The following is a 16,396-nucleotide window of genomic DNA, read 5'->3' on the forward strand; positions in this document are numbered from 1 at the left end:
GGTGATACCGGTGACCTTTCAGCTCACTTGCGCCGTATCCATCTTCAACCTACGGCCTCCACTCACGTATGTCGCAGCCGTGATCCCACTTCAGTATCTACCCCTCTCCCTTCTCCCGGTCGGCACGACGTTCTAAAAACCCGTGGCGCAATCCTGACAACCATGCCATAAGCTACTCGTACGGTATCCCAGTCCACGTAGCGCGGTTTTGCCGCCGGCATGGGTTTCTCCCTAATAAAAACGTAACTCAAATTTCTATGCTGTTGCGACACCACAGAATGCTTCATTTGATCCAGCAGCTGACTCAATCTGTTCGACTCGCCCAGACTTCAATGCACTCCGATCGCCTTCCCCACGTTACCGTTCCCTTTCGCCAATGCTGCGATGCCATCAGCCTGTCCGTTAGGAAAACTAGAAGCCGCAGTTCCGGAGGCAAAAACTCATCACCTTTCAAACTTTTCAACACCTAGTTTCTACCTCTCTAATGCTGTTGCCATCTCCGTTGAATGTCGGCCGTCCTAGCCTTTGCTGACGCGGGAGCAGCCATGTCTGTAATGACTGAAAAGCATTGTCCCGAATTCCAAAAAGTAACGACGCCTTTCTCTGACTTTACATTGAGCACTCTAAGCTCGCTAAGAGACGAACGTTTCGCGGCTCTCACAGCACGCGTCTCTATTCAAGCAAAGCTTGTATTGCCTCACAAGTGTCGGTGACATTGAATATGTGAGCGCAAAAAACCCGTCTCGCATTAGCGAAGGAAAACGGCGGGAAAAGGTAAGAGTAGGCCACTGGCGAAACATGTGAGGCGCGCGCCAGTAATACGTGATTGGAACTCCCAAACAGGAGCGGGCGCAAACCAGGGGAAGGGCAGGGGAAGGAAAGGGCGTCGCGCGCGTTGCGTCAGGTCTCCTTTTCAGTGCACGCTCGCCAGACGGATGGGAAGGCCCCGCGTTGTTCGGTCGGCGGTGTAAAAGGCCGCTTTCGACGAGGAACGCCGTCAACGTCGCCGGGAGCAGGCTCGCGCTCGCCGTGTAGATCGTGCGTTTAAGGCAGCAGAGGGTCGGCTACAGCGGCAGGCAGCGGATCCCACCTTAAAAGCACGTCTTATCGAAGCCCAGCGTCAACGAAGCAAAGCGAACCCCGAGGCCAGGGGAAACGACCCCCAATTTTGAGGGTACAACAAGCTTCGCGTGCCCCCCTGTTCCCGGTAGCGACTTTACAATTGCTAGAAGCTACAGTAGAGACTTCCGCTTAACACGTGTTGTCATGGCAATCATGGATCTCCTAGGTGCCTAGGGACATAATCGCTTAAGGACTTTTAACGCACTGGTCTCCGCTGAGCGTGGCTCTCTTATCTCCGGGACCGGGCGCAGCGACCTTGCCGAGCGCAGCTCCTACGTGCGAGCTAATCGTTTGGGGCGCGTTGAATTTCTGGCGGTGGCTGGCCCACGCCGGCCGCGCTTTATTATTGTAGCGTTTGTTCTAGTGGCGGAAATCCTTGCAGTAGGGGGGGTGTGGCATGACGGCCTTTGATCTCGGTGAACTGTGGTGGTGTAAACAAGCGGATACTGCTCGCGTTTGAACCCCGGTGCTGCGGCGGAAGCCGCAGTGCCGGGCGCCTACGCGAAGCGGCGGTCGTTGGGGTGTTGCTACGCTGCGCTCCGCAACACCCTAAATAAACAACATACTGTTCTAGTCAGGTAGACTGCTCCCTCCCTGATAGTGAGATTATATTTCGATCATCAAAACAATGATGCGTTCTTTAGGAATATCATCGTTTCTCTCTCGCACCCTGTAAATCCGCTTGTTTACACCACCACAGTTCACCGCGATTAAAAGCCGTCATGCCACACAACCACTACTGCAAGGATTTCCACCACTAGAACAAACACTACAATAATGAAGTGCGGCCGGCGTGGCCCAGACACCGCCCGACATTAAACGCGCCCTAAACGATTCGCTCCCTACGCACGTGCGAGCTGCGCTCGGCAACGTCGCTGCGTGCGGTCCCGGAGAGAAAGAGAGCCACTCTCAGTAACTATCACCCGCCGCGCCAGACCAGTGCCTCAAAAGTCCCTAAGTGATTATGTCCCTAAGCGCCTAGGAGCTCCACGATTGCCATGACAACACATGTTAAGCGGAAGTCACGTGACCCGCAATGCCACGCCCCCGCTGTATCTTCTAGCAACTGGAAAGTCGCTTCCTGGTAAGGGAACAGACGGCGAATTTTTTTTAGCCTGTGCCACAACACCTGCTGACATGAGTCCCGGGTATGCTTGTGCAAGCATAAAAATTTCAACAGATGCAGGCAGGTCAACGCTGTTTGTTGGCAGCGGTATCGTACGAAGGCATCAGCATCACCTAAGTCCAGACCAGCATTGTACAGTCGTGAGCAAAAGTTTGGAGACCACGACATTAGCAATCCGCCGTGGGTGCTCAGTGGCTATGGTGTTGGGCTAATGAGCGCGAGGTCGCGGGATCGAATCGCGGCCACGGCGGCCGCATTTCGATGGGGGCGAAATGCGAAAACACCCGTGTGCTTAGATTTAGGTGCACGTTGAAGAACCCCGGGTGGTCCAAATTTCCGCAGTCTCCCACTACGGCGTGCCTCATCATCAGATCGTGGTTTTGGCACGTAAAACCATCTAATTTAAATAATTTCTTTTTCACGGCATCAGAAGAAAATTTTACTATATATAAGCACATCTCCACAGCCTCGAATTGGCTTAATACGTTGTATTGGTCAAACACGTGCACGTAGGCGTGCGCTCTTGATATCAGCCGGAATGCCCAGGTTGCGAAGAAAAAAATAAAATCGTGGCACCTTAGGTCCTCAAACTTTTGCTCGCGACTGTACATAGGCTTGCACTTGTAAGCAGAAAGTTTCAGTGCCCATTTGACTAGTCGTGATGCAGTTTGAACTGGAATGGGCTTGTCAGAACTCAACATCACTGTACTGTTTTATGAACCGTGAAAGCAGTCAAAGGTATGGCACACAGGTACTGGCGCAACTGTGAAATAACGCTGTGTTAATTTAGCTGCAGTTTTGCTCTGCACGGGACAAACTTATGAAGGCAAAGGCAATGGGCAGTTCTCGATCATCAGCTTCTCGATGTGTCAGAAATGCACCGATCTCATACGCTGATGCGTCATACCTGATATACAGTGGGTTCTCTTGATCACAATGTAAAAGGACTGAGCTGATGATATCGTTTCTTTCACTGTAGTGGATGCATCTTCTTGCTCTTTTCCCCTCCCCCATTTTTTTCTCGTACCTCCGGCGATCGGTGAAGAGCTGCCGCTGGATGCCATGATGTAAAATACGTCGTGAAGGAGAAATTCTGTCTCTCTGTACGACACCTTGTCGACAATGCCCTGGTGATGGCGAAGCGCGTAGCGTGGTCTGTCGCGACCGCAACCCATTTGTTTCTCGAGATGGACATATGGAAAAGGCCTAGAAAGGCAATGCCGATGCGGAAGAATGACTCTGCGGGGATATCAATAGGCTGTAGCTGGCCTACAGGCAGCGCTGAAGGGCGTTTGCTGTGTTGGCGGCGTTCACAAGCAGCGACGTAGCGGAGCACAGAGCGGTATATACCAGGTCAAAAAAACCGACATCCTACGCGGGTGCAAGTATGCGAGACACCTAGGGGACCAGCAGGTGGTACGTCGTGAAGCTGGGGAAGAACATTGGAGCGTAGATGGCGAGGTAGGACAAGCCGAAGCTCTGGGCCATCTGAGCTGAGACAACGACGATACAGAACACTGTCGTGTAGCCTAAACTGGCTAACAGAATGGGCTGTTGATGGTCAGGTGAGACGGTCACTGATGAGCCGTAAACACGCGTCTCGTCGCTGTTCGGTGGGGATATTATCCAAAGAAAGGATGGACAATACGCAGGCGTCCGAGTCAGGGTCAATCAGGTCGGCAGCAGCGACAGGGTGATGTGACAAGCAATTTGCGTCTTGGTGCAATCGTCCAGACTTGTAATGATCAACAAACGAGTATTCTTGAAGCCGTAGTACCCAGTCGCCGAGACGTCCTGACGGATCATTCAGCGACGAGAGCCAGCAGAGGACATGAAGATCTATAATCACAGAAAAAGGTCTGCCAAACAAGTAACGTCCTAATTTGGTGACAGCAAAACGCCAGACATTCGCGTTCAGTGATGGAAAAGTTTCGTTCTGACAATAAAAGGTGGCGACTGGCGTAGTCGATGACATGTTCCGCGCCATGCAGTTTTTGCCAAGGACAGCCACCACTCTATGATCACTTGCCTCGGTGCGAAGATGTGTAGGCGATGAGGGGTCGAAATGGGGTCAAATACACGAAATAAATAATACCGAGCAGTGGGTGGCCTTGTTGCTCAGCTCCGACCCTGACCTGCAGGCCAAGGTCATCAAGAAAGCCGAAGAAGCTGCGGGGGATCAGGCGTTCGTGGCCACCTAAAAATAAGGTCCCCAGTGAATACCTAGTTTTTCCCCAATAAAGTCTTAATTCCCTCACTCCTTCCCTTTCATGATACTTCTTCCACCTTGCAGGATTCCACAGAACTGATTTGTCAGAACTGATTTGTAACATGACGAAACGGTCACTGGCACTTATGCGCGCTACGTATTGGAATTATTCGTACCTGCCAACTGTCATGAATCTTTCGTGTAATTAAAAAATTCGGGCAAAAAATTTTATAAAAATGTAAAAAATAGTGTATGACACTTTTTCTCTTGTTGTTCTTTTTGGTGGGGGAGGTTATTGATCCCCATTTATAAAGGGACGTCAAAACAAAAAGCCACGAAAGGTGGCTTAAATGTGGCTCAAGTCAACATTCAAACTTCTAAAGCACAACCAGAATGGCAACGTATCTACTCACTTTGTTTTTATAAGCTGGATGCCAAATAAGTAAGCGTAGTGTGAGGGATTAAACATTTATTTTGTATTTTGTTTGACTTCTTTTATTGTATATTGGTTTTTTGGTTCAGAATGGGAAAAATTTATACGTTAAGTTGGTGGCTCTTTTCGCACTCGATATAGCCAATATTTGCCAAAAACAACTAACTAGGCCTCAGCAGACTGCGAGCAGTTGCGTGATTTTTATTATGGTTTACCCAAATGTATTTCGTTCTTGTGTCATTTCTGGCTTATCAAGCCTCTTTTTGTAACTGAAGTTTTATTGCGATAGCAATTATACGGACATTCTAGGTGAATTTCTGCCGTCGCCGTCGTCGTTGCGGTGAGGTTCCGTTTAAAGTCCAAGGGCGATAACACCATCGCCGCATGCCCTACGCTGTATGTTAGAGTGAGAGCGTGCGAGCGGAGCCGATGACGCCACTCATCTTGGCCGCGCGAAAGAGAGGGAAGCGCGCAGGAAGTGCGCCATCTTTCGTTGTGCGGCAGGCACCCAGCGTTGCGAGGCATCGGGGGGGGGGGGGAGGAGGTGAGAGGGGGAGGGGGCGGCATTTTACTCCGGCTGGATCTGCGTATGTGGCGGCTGCGCGCGGCCGTATCTTGAGAGCCATGTGTGTTGTGGGCACAGTCTATGTGCGTCGGGGGCTCGTAGCTTTGCGAGTGCTATGCATTCTCGGCGCTCAGTTTGCGTTCAAGCGATAAACAACATCAGGGAGGTCAATTCGCTTGCTCCTGAAGCCACGTTTCGTCAGGCCCGCGTTCTGAAAGCGAGTGTTCACGGTCAGGTTTGCTCTGTGCGCTGACACTATGCTTGTCTGTGTCCTTAGCAAGCATAGCATGTAGTTAGCAAGCGAATCTTTACAAGTCGATACGGCCGAATAAATACTATCATTACAAGGTATGGCTCTTGACTAATTTGTTTTGCAATCGATGCTTCGCCTTTAGCGCAAAACTGTGACTGTTTTTCTGGTGTTGCGGAAGAGTAATTTTTTCATGGAGCTTAAAAAAGGTGGAGGATCCCTAAGCATATGCTTATGAGTGAGAACACGAAATCGTTTCTGTTTGCTAGGTCGCTGTTACTGAAGGGTGCTGCAAATTCATGTTGTCGAGTTGTGTTACAAAGAATGAAGCAACACCACACTGCAGCACCTTTCCGTAACATCAACCTAACCAATGGAAACGCTTTCGCGTTCTCATAAGAATCTGCTTAGGGATCCTCCTACTTATTTTTTTTTTCTTTTTCTTCGTAGTTGGTGAATTGCGTGCAGAGCGTACACGTTTCAATGCACGCTTGTCCCCGGAGTCCTCCTCATCGAGGGAGAGCTTCGTCGACGAGTCATCTTCCGATGTCGACACTTAGCCTGAAACCTCGACTTTACACTCTTAATCTGGTTCCATTAAAGTTCCAGTTAAAAAGGTGATCCACATATTTTATCTGGATCCGAACTGTTAATAAGTGGAACGAGACATATAAGTGGATCTTATGTGGAATGTGCAACGTTCGTTCTGTTTTCTTTATGTTTATCGTTCATATCTGGAACTCAGTAAAGGGGGGGGGGGGGGGTTGTATGATCCAGTTATCGTTCCACTTAGGTTCCAGTAAAATTTCTAGACAGTGCGCTTGTATATTTTTTGCTTGTGTCTTGTTCCACATAACTGGTGCGCTGCACTGAAGTGTGTATTGCAACACATAAATTTGGCGCTCTTTGGGCGAAGATGCCCTTGACCCATACACACATGGCATATCAAATTGCAGAAACTTACGCTGTATCTGAAGATATCTTACAGCACTTGACATTTATAAACTGCTAAGGAGGATTTTAGTGATGTCATTCTACATTAAAAAAAATCCCTGTTCAACAACGCCGTAGAAAGAATAAACGACGCAAGGAAAGGATATACCTTAGCAAAAATCAGAACTTGCAGGAACCTCTTTTCAGCTTGTCTGCGGCGCTCAAACGGCCTTTGTAAACCTGGTCTTGCTGTCACTAATTTCAGACGCGCAGTACACCAAAGCGTAGGTGTCGTTGCCCTCCCTTGTGCTTGTCTCAGTTTGCGCTTATGTTTCAATGGCAAATGTTGACTAGCTAGCTCGCCTCCCCGTTTTACTTCAGTGCGTCTAAAATCATCAATACCTTGAATTCTAGAAGGTCTAGCGTCTTTCGTTGCCCACTCTGTTGTTGGACGAAGACCATAACTGCCTGGGCTCAAGAATTTCTGGTGGACATCGCCGTTTTCTGGACACCTCAGTTACGAAATAATTGTTGAGGCTATCACGTGTTGTGCATTTGACTAACAAGTAGTACCATAGAAACAAGGGCTTTGGTTCAACGTTCAGCCATTTGCGCGCACTGTGGTCTACTACGTACACAGTTTTCAACGTTTAAGCAATAAGTCAATTACTACAGCCTTTAGTTATAATGGACCCTTGCGTCAAGCTGCGGCATATTACGCATGCTTATACGCATGTAAGTGTGGTTGCATTTTTTTGCTCGTGGTGGCTGTTTGATTTACACAAGCAAACAAAAATATCAGTTTGCATGGAATGGCCGACTCTATACGATTAAAAAGTGGGGAACGAAATTAAACCTAGAGAACCTAAAATACTTCGCAGTATCTGCAGTAAACTGTCTGTATTAATACTGATATCATAATATTTTCGTAAATTATGCACTTCAATAAAGGAAAAATTCGCAGTGTAAACATCAATTTCTTCATGTTAACTGTAGCTCACCGAATGACCCTTCCATTTCCTGCTGCTCCCTTGTTGATTGTTTTCCTGCAGTGCTGCCGTTAAGGAGGGGAAAAACTGTTTTGAAACGGGCCGGTGCATTACTTCCTAATAAACTGTGCCACACCTTCCCCTGGCTATACGCGAGTAATTTGTCATGTGTATTTGAAAGAGCGTCGCATTATATATATATAGCAACCACGAGCTCATGCCGGTGGCGATGCTGCTGAGGCACAGGTTACTCTTCTTCATTACAATATATATATATATATATATATATATATATATATATATATATATATATATATTGGTAATGACTAGGCTTGCTGTGGTCAAGGAAACGCAGCAAATGAATCAGCGTAAGTTTTGCGCTTATAGTAAACAGCAACGCTGAAAAACTTTCTTCAAAAATTATGTACGGTTATTGCGCGCGCTCACGGCCAGCAGCGCGAAACAACTTTAGTAGAAATGAACGTGTTATGTGGTCTGCTAATATCTTTATAATATTGTTACGGTGAGGAAAACAGACAATGTCGACGACGGAGAAGAGGACGAAGTGGCAACAGCCTCTCTGTGTTCTCAGCTGCTGTCCAACTGTCTCCTGTAAATACATTTTGTAAATAGTTTATACCCGTGACATTTTGGGGAGAGGTGCGGGGTACGCGTCTTCGCCACGGAGCTCCACAGCGTACGTCTCGCCCAGCCTGGCAACATGCATCCAGCGGCAGGCACCGCGTCTGCAGCTGCATCGCCGACTACGCAGACTCAGTACGTTGCTCTACCTTAGCCGCAAGACCCCGGCAAGTTCAACGGCCTGTTGACGTAGAAGAATGGTTGAAGATGTACGAGCGCGTCAGCAAGGTGAGCAGGTGGGATCCGACCATTATGCTGGCCGATGTCGTGTTCTATCTCGACGGAACGCCGCTAACATCGTATTATATACACGAAGAAGAGCTCACCAGCTGGGAGTTGTTTAAAGAGAAGCTGTCCGACGTTTTTGGCAATCCGACCGGTCGACAGCTAGCCGCCAAACAACAACTCACCACGCGTGCCCAAACTAATACCGAGTCGTACGTCTCGTACATTCAGGACGTCCTCGCCCTCTGTCATAAAACCGACACGTTAATGCCAGAGGCGGACACGGTTGGGCACATTATCAAGGGTATCGCGGACGACGCATTCACCCTTCTGGTCTTTAGAAACATGTCGACTGTCGACGCCATCATGAAGGAATGCCGCCGTTTCGAGCAGGCGAAGAGCCGCCGCATACATAATCAGTTTACACGGCTTTCAAATACTGCAGCTACCCCTTCTTGCACCGACCCAACCGACCAATCTAGCGTGCCACCACCAAGTGAAAACGTGACCCGCATTGTGCGCCGCGAATTCGAAGCAGCGTTTCCTGTCTCGCCTCAACAGACGTCTTTGACCAACACTGCTGAGACGATATCGCTCATCCAGTCCGTGGTTCGCCAGGAAATCGCTAATATGGGTCTCCCCCGCGCCTGCTCCTTCAGTGGTCCTGACACCGGCCCTGCTCCTATGCCTCGGTCCTATCGCAGTCCACCGTACAGTGTCCGTTATCCCTACAGTACCCGGAATCCATCGGACTGGCGTACACCAGATGACAGGCCGATCTGTTTCTGCTGGGGCCGAATCGGTCACGTTTCCCGTCACTGCCGTAGCCGTTGATCGCCCCCGCCTCAAAACACGTTCCGGAATTCAAGTTCGCCCCGCAGTTCTTCACTCCGTCGCTTCTACGGCGCTTCCGACGCCGCTACCTCTCCTCGCCGCTACACTCGCTCGCCCTCGCCTCAACGTCACCAGCCACGTCCACCCCAGCTTCACCGCTTGCCCTCGCCGACCTACCCAGGACCATCCCAGCCGGAAAACTAGGCAATGCGGCCCCTCGGGGTAGTGCTGCAGTGTCGAATTCACCGCAAAATCCTCCTTTGACGCTGTTCACGAAACGTAACCTTCTAGACGTCCACGTTGATGGCACACCCGTCACAGCACTCATAGATACCGGAGCACACATATCGATTATGACCAGCCGCCTACACCACCATTTAAGGAAAATTGTTCCGCCTGCCATTACTCGGGTCGTACGAATCGCCGACGGCAGCATGGTGGCCGTAGTCGGATTGTGTACTGCACGCGTGAGCATTTCCGGCCGCCATTCTTTCGTCCTTTTCACTGTGCTTGACCAATGCCCCCATGACCTCATACTAGACCTCGACTCCCTCTCCGCCCATTCAGCGCTCATCGATTGTTCCTCAAGTACTGTGCGTCTTGACCTGCCTGTGCTGGACGATCCTACAACACCTCACGAAATTCGCCTGAGACCCACTGATTTTGTTCGCGTTCCACCACAGGCCTTGACATACATCGAAGTGGCGCCATCTATGCCAGTTCCCGATGGTGATTACATCTCCGCTCCAATAGCTGCCATCGTTCTCAGCCAAAACGTTACTAGCCCGCATACAATACTGAGAGTCAAAGAAAATCGCACGTGGCCTGTGGTGAATTTCCTGTGAATCGCCTGTGGTGAATTTCGGGCTCACAGAGCAAATTCTGCCTAAAGATATTACCCTGGCTACCATCACTGCTTTAGAAGTTAACCGCGTTGAAACTTTTGCCGTCGACACGTCCTGTGAACCTTTCCAGTCTACCAATTTTACTGACCACGACATTAGGGAAATGATCGCCCCGAGTCTCACACCTGTGGAGGCTGAACAGCTCTGCAGTTTATTGCTTTCGTTCAAGGACATATTCGACCTGAACAACCCTCCCTTAGGCCAGACGTCTCTTGTCAAACACCGTATACATACAGGCGATAATCCTCCCATCCATCGGTGACCCTACCGAGTTTCAGCTTCGGAGCGCCAAGTCATCAAAACGGAAGTGGACAAAATGCTCGCGAAAGACATCATTGAGCCACCGTCCAGTCCTTGGGCGTCACCTGTTGTGCTAGTAAAGAAGGACGGCACATGGAGATTCTGCATCGACTACCGGCACCTCAACCGCATCACGAAGAAAGACGTCTACCCACTACCTCGTATAGATGACGCCCTTGATTGCCTATACGTGGCACAGTATTTTTCATCCATCGACCTACGGTCCGGATATTGGCAAATTGCTGTGGATGATCTTGATCGTGAAAAGACCGCCTTTATAACGCCTGACGGTCTTTACCACTTCAAAGTTATGCCTTTTGGGCTCTGCAACGCTCCGGCTACCTTTGAGCGTATGATGGACCCATTACTCCAAGGATTCAAGTGGTCGACTTTCCTCTGCTACCTAGATGATGTAATTGTGTTCTCGCCCACATTCAGCACACACCTTGAGCGCCTTTCAGCTGTACTTGCTGCTTTTCGCAAGGCCGGTCTGCAGCTCAACTTGAAGAAATGTAACTTCGGCCACCGTGAAATTACAGTCCTTGGGCATGTCGTCAATGCGTCTGGCATCCGACCGGACTCGGAGAAAATTCGCGCCGTGGAAGATTTTCCTGTCCCACAGTCCGAAAAAGATGTCCGCAGTTTCGTGGGCCTCTGCTCTTACTTCCGTTGCATTGGTAAAGATTTTGTCACCATAGCACGCCCTCTGACAGATCTTCTGAAGAAAAGTCTGCCGTTTTCATAGGGACACTCTCAGGCCGCCGCCTTTTCTCACCTTACCACCATACTCACCACCCCGCCGATTCTAGGACACTTCGATACGTCAGCCCCTACAGAGGTGCGCACCGATGCCAGTGGCCACGGCATCGGTGCCGTCTTGGCACACGTTCAGCACGGCCGTGAACGTGTTATCACGTACGCTAGCCGTGTTTTGTCACCTGCGGAACGGAATTAGTCTATTACCGAGCGCAAATGTTTGGCACTTGTGTGGGCAGTAGCAAAATTCTGCCCCTATTTATATGACAGGCCCTTTTCTCTTGTAACGGACCACCACGCCCTCTGTTGGCTTTCCTCCTTAAAAGATCCCACAGGGAGGCTTGGACGATGGGCTTTGCGGCTACAGGAGTATTCCTATTCTGTGGTGTATGTCTGGTCGCCTACACAATGACGCTGACTGCTTGTCCCGTTACCCTGTACCCACGCCCGCCAACGCCGACACGGATGCTTCCGCAAGTGTTCTTTCCATTTCCCTGCTTTTGGACATGGCCCACGAGCTACGCCATCGCGCTACCTTGAGGACCCTCATTGACCGATTGCAATCTGCTCCCACTGATCAATCGTTACGGTGGTTCGTCCTCAACGACGGGATATTGTACCGCCACAATTTTCACCCTGACGGGCCTCCCCTTGTATTTGTCGTTCCCCAACACCTCCGCTTAACCGTGCTTCAGGAGCTTCATGAAACACCTACTGCCGGACACCTTGGGGTTACTCGCACTTACGACCGCATGTGCCGCCGCTTCTACTGGCCCGGCCTCCCGCGCTCCGTACGGCGATACGTAGCTGCTTGCAAGTCCTGCCAACATCGGAAAAAGCCAGCAATGGTTCCTGCCGGGTACTTACAGCCGATGGAGATTCCAACTGAGCCATTCTTCCGCGTGAGTTTGGATCTGCTTGGCCCTTTTCCTGAGTCCAGCTCCGGCAACAGGCGGATCGTTGTGGCTACTGATTACGCGAAACGCTACGCCATCACTCGAGCGCTTCCCACGAGCTGCGCGACTGACGTCGCCGATTTCCTACTCTGGGATATCATTTTATTACATGGAGCCCCGCGACAGCTCCTTACCGACCGTGGCTGCACTTTCCTCTCCCAAGTCATCGCCGATATCCTACGCTCTTGTTCTACCAAGCACAAACTGGCTACCTCCTATCATCCTCAGACCAACGGCCTTACTGAGCGACTTAATCGCACCATCACTGACATGCTATCGAAATACGTTTCAACCGACCACAAGGACTGGGATATTGTGCTACCCTATGTCATGTTCGCCTATAATTCGTCACGCAACGATAATGCTGGGTATTCCCCCGTTTTCTTGCCCTTGGGTCGGGACCCTGTATTACCATTGGACGCTTCGCTCCCCTTGTTACGGAATACACGGACCGAGTATGTCCGCGACGCCATCGCCCACGCTGACCATGCGCGCCAGCTTGCCCGTACTCGTTTGTTGGCATCGCAGGAAACTCAAAAGCACACTTACAATTGCCGCCATCGTGAGACATACTTTGCACCAGGCTCTCTCGTACTCCTTTGGTCCCGTTGCCCACTTGTGGCGACGCCCGCGCAGTTTTCACGCGCTGTTCCGCGGGCTGGCCGCAGGCCACATCGCCCATCCAATCGCTACCTCCAGATGCGCATGCGCAACGTCTGACGAGCTCTCCTCGCCGGCTCGCCGGCGTCGCCTTATCGCCGGCGCGGTTTGCGTTGTGACACGCAGTGGCAGACACAGTGCAGTGACGCTTGCCGCGCCTGATGCGAACTACTCGAAATGACTGTGATTTGCTGTCGGCAAGGTTGGCGGGGACCGTTATGACGAAGAGGAGTGGTGGAGTTGCAAGGAGACGCAAACAAAGGTCAGTGCTGCATATTTATGTGCCTGTTACGGTTGTTGTTTAGTGAAACCAAAAATATCATTGTGTCGGGTAGGGTGCCGCTACGCTTCCCTATGTATTCTGTTGAATTCAAGCACGCCTGCCCAACTCGCTCCACGAAGACAATTAATGCTTATATAGTCCGATAGCTTAGTTTGAGTACCATCCTGGCGGATTTGTCTCCAGCGCGCGTAATAGAGCAATCTAAATTACGGAATAATGGCAGTTTTTCCGCCAAATTGCAGATCACGAGACAAATGGCGAAAAGGCAAATCGTATTAATGTGCTTACTTCTTCATTTACGCTGCCTTAAATTCTGTGCGGATTTTTTTTTCGTAGCGTACAACTTCGCTTTGTTTTGGCGAAACGTAATCGATAAACGGTAATTCGCTTCAATTTGTGTGCTCGTGGGCCGGAATCTGATCGACATTTATGACTCCCACCACATTGCTGGTTCGCGTGTTAGTTTCCCAGTAATTTGTATGCCCGCTTACAGTATGTTGCTTAGTAAGATATTGACGGTCGCTTTAGATGACAGCGGGTGTGGATCTTCGCACCGTGAGACCGCGTGTTTGCCGCTCGCGATCTCCTCGCGCTCACACGCTTAGCAACTTCCAAGCAAATTTGTCTGACCTTGTGTCCTTCGACTTATCGGTATTTTTTAAAACTTGTGGGTTATTCCCGCTGTTGTTTTATTCTGCTAGGTAGCATGGATCTACAATGCTTGCAAAACCGGGATCTTCTTCCCGGGAATCTTTGTCCTTGCCGTTTGTGCGCACGTAATGCACCAAGGAGAGCGCGCGAGTAAGATGCCATTCCGCATAACTGTTAATTATGGTTCAAGGCGTTGGCGGCCGCACTGCCTAAGTTTGGCTGTGTGCGTTAGGTAGTGCATTGTTCCTTCCAATGCCGTCGGCCTTTTCAGATCTTATGTTCACGCCACCCTTAGCTTGCTTCCTGACGTATAGAAATGGATGGGACAGTGGTTGTCCTAGCAGTAGCGCGAGTTCACGCTGCTGTCGCTTCATAATATAACTGTTTTGGGGCAGCTTATAATAGTTAACAAAAACATTTCATTGGTGGAGGGAAGAAAGGGAAGAACACATGCTTGGCCTGGTATTCAGAAAGTGTGCCGCCATTTCTATGCTGTGGACGTCAGTTCTGGTAGCACGACAGAACAATTGCCTACAACGCGTACGTGCTGAACAAGTTCTTACATCATGACGTGCCCACAAAAATTATGTCATTTCTGCGCGTCCTCAAACTTAATAATCTGCAAACATAGCTACGTTCTCTGTTCGACAATAACCTGTGCAGAAACCGAATATGGCTGTGACCATTTGGATAGTTTGTGACAACTGGATTTGTATGAAAAATTAAAATAATGTTTCCAGTCTATACGCGAACCCTTCGGGTCACAGCTGTGGTATGCACTGAGGACGCATGTAATAGGAATGTAGTATGAATTGCGGGAATGTTATGCAGCTGCCTAACCCACCAGCAGTTCTAGTTTGGCTCATGCCACCACGCAGGGTATATACCTAGAAGATAAGGTTTGGACACACCTTTGTAACAAATTTTGCTCTGCAACACAATATTTATCACGTCCTGTGACTTGAACAGTAATGTTTATACGTGGTAGCAGCATTACAAAAACACATTCTCAATACATTCGTTATGTATTTTGTTATGTTAGATGTATAATAGCATATTTATAACAATTCCATATTGAGCACTCGCTTCCCGCATAATCTGGAGAGGCCACTACTTTGTGAGGTGTATACCGCCATGCATTTCAACGTTGACTCATGCTATTTCAGAAAGTATTCGTGCGATCTGTGAGTGCAACGAAGCCGGCAGAAAGTGACCACGCTTCCAGCAACCCAATCCCTTGTCCTGACGCACTACTTGAACTGTAGGTGAGAATTTCATTTTTCAGAGGCCTTGTTCAAACATTGCCTGAGAACATGATAGTTAAGTTACCTCTGTGATGAAAGTGCCAGCTGATAATACTGCGCTTATAAGCAACCACCTGCTACTTCTTGCATTGGTAAACCATTTTTCGGCAGGCAAAGTGAGATATCTTGTGGAACTACTAGATGTTAACAGGTATTGAGGGTTGTGCTGGCTCTCAGTCCAAGCATTTATGTCTATTGACCGCAGCTGTGGCAGACAAGGAATGTAAGGAATGCTTGTGCTGCTACCTAATTTGGAAGCTGCACTTGCGTAAAACAATTTGAGATTCTCGAATGAAAATGCTTCATTGGCTCATTGCCTTTACTTCTTGTGTTGTGCCCTGGCATCATTGCCTTAGGCTCTAGGTTTCAGACAGGAGGATTTTGTATTTATTTTGTCGATGAGCTGCTTGCCATCTCTTCAACTATGCTATCAATTTTCATTTATGTGCATACATTTTCTGCAATCAGGTGGAATGCATTTAGCCATTTTAAGTTTCAACGTCTGGCATTTTTTCATGGATATTACTATGTGTTTTGTTGAAGCACAAAAACGTAGCTTATTTTATATTCTATGCTTTGCTGATGTGTACAGTTTTTTATTTATCTGCATTGATTTTTTGCCTAGGCAATTGAGGACATGGTCAAGACCCATTTTGTATGGACCTTGGGCGAATGAAAAATGTTTTTGGCCGCAACTGCAGAGGCCTGCAGCTCCAATGCACCAGATGATTTGCCGTCATACTTTTTAAATCCTGACGTGGTAAGATCACTCCTTTTTCAAATCGTGTGGGTCTGCTCTGTAAGGTAAAGAATGTCTTATTTTGTTAGCTGTGATTTATGTTTCATCAGCTGTGCTGTCTGTAGCATTTGATAAATGATAAAAAGTGAGTGGTCATTTACACAGACCAGCTCGCACTTTATGACCTTTAACACTGGTGAAAAGGCATCGCTGTAACAATGAATGTTTAAAGATCTCATCTAAGTCAAGATGAATATAGAATCAACTCCGCTGCTTGAGTAGTTATGTGAAGGTGATATTTTCTCTCATTGTATTGTTCAGCATAATTTAAGTATTTAAAGCTATCCTAGGGAGTGTTTTTTTTTTTCAGTGGGCCATAAAGTGTCAGTCAATGTGCATTTCTTTCAGCTTGCCTTTGAAGCAGAAATAAGGTTTAGAGACACAGTGGAGGCTGTGGAGGCCAAGCTAAGCAAAATGCGAGATTTCGGACCGGGGAAGTCTCATGAGACTTGAG

This window comes from Dermacentor silvarum, chromosome 5 (assembly GCF_013339745.2).
Source record: "Dermacentor silvarum isolate Dsil-2018 chromosome 5, BIME_Dsil_1.4, whole genome shotgun sequence".
Taxonomy (NCBI): Eukaryota; Metazoa; Arthropoda; class Arachnida; order Ixodida; family Ixodidae; genus Dermacentor; species Dermacentor silvarum.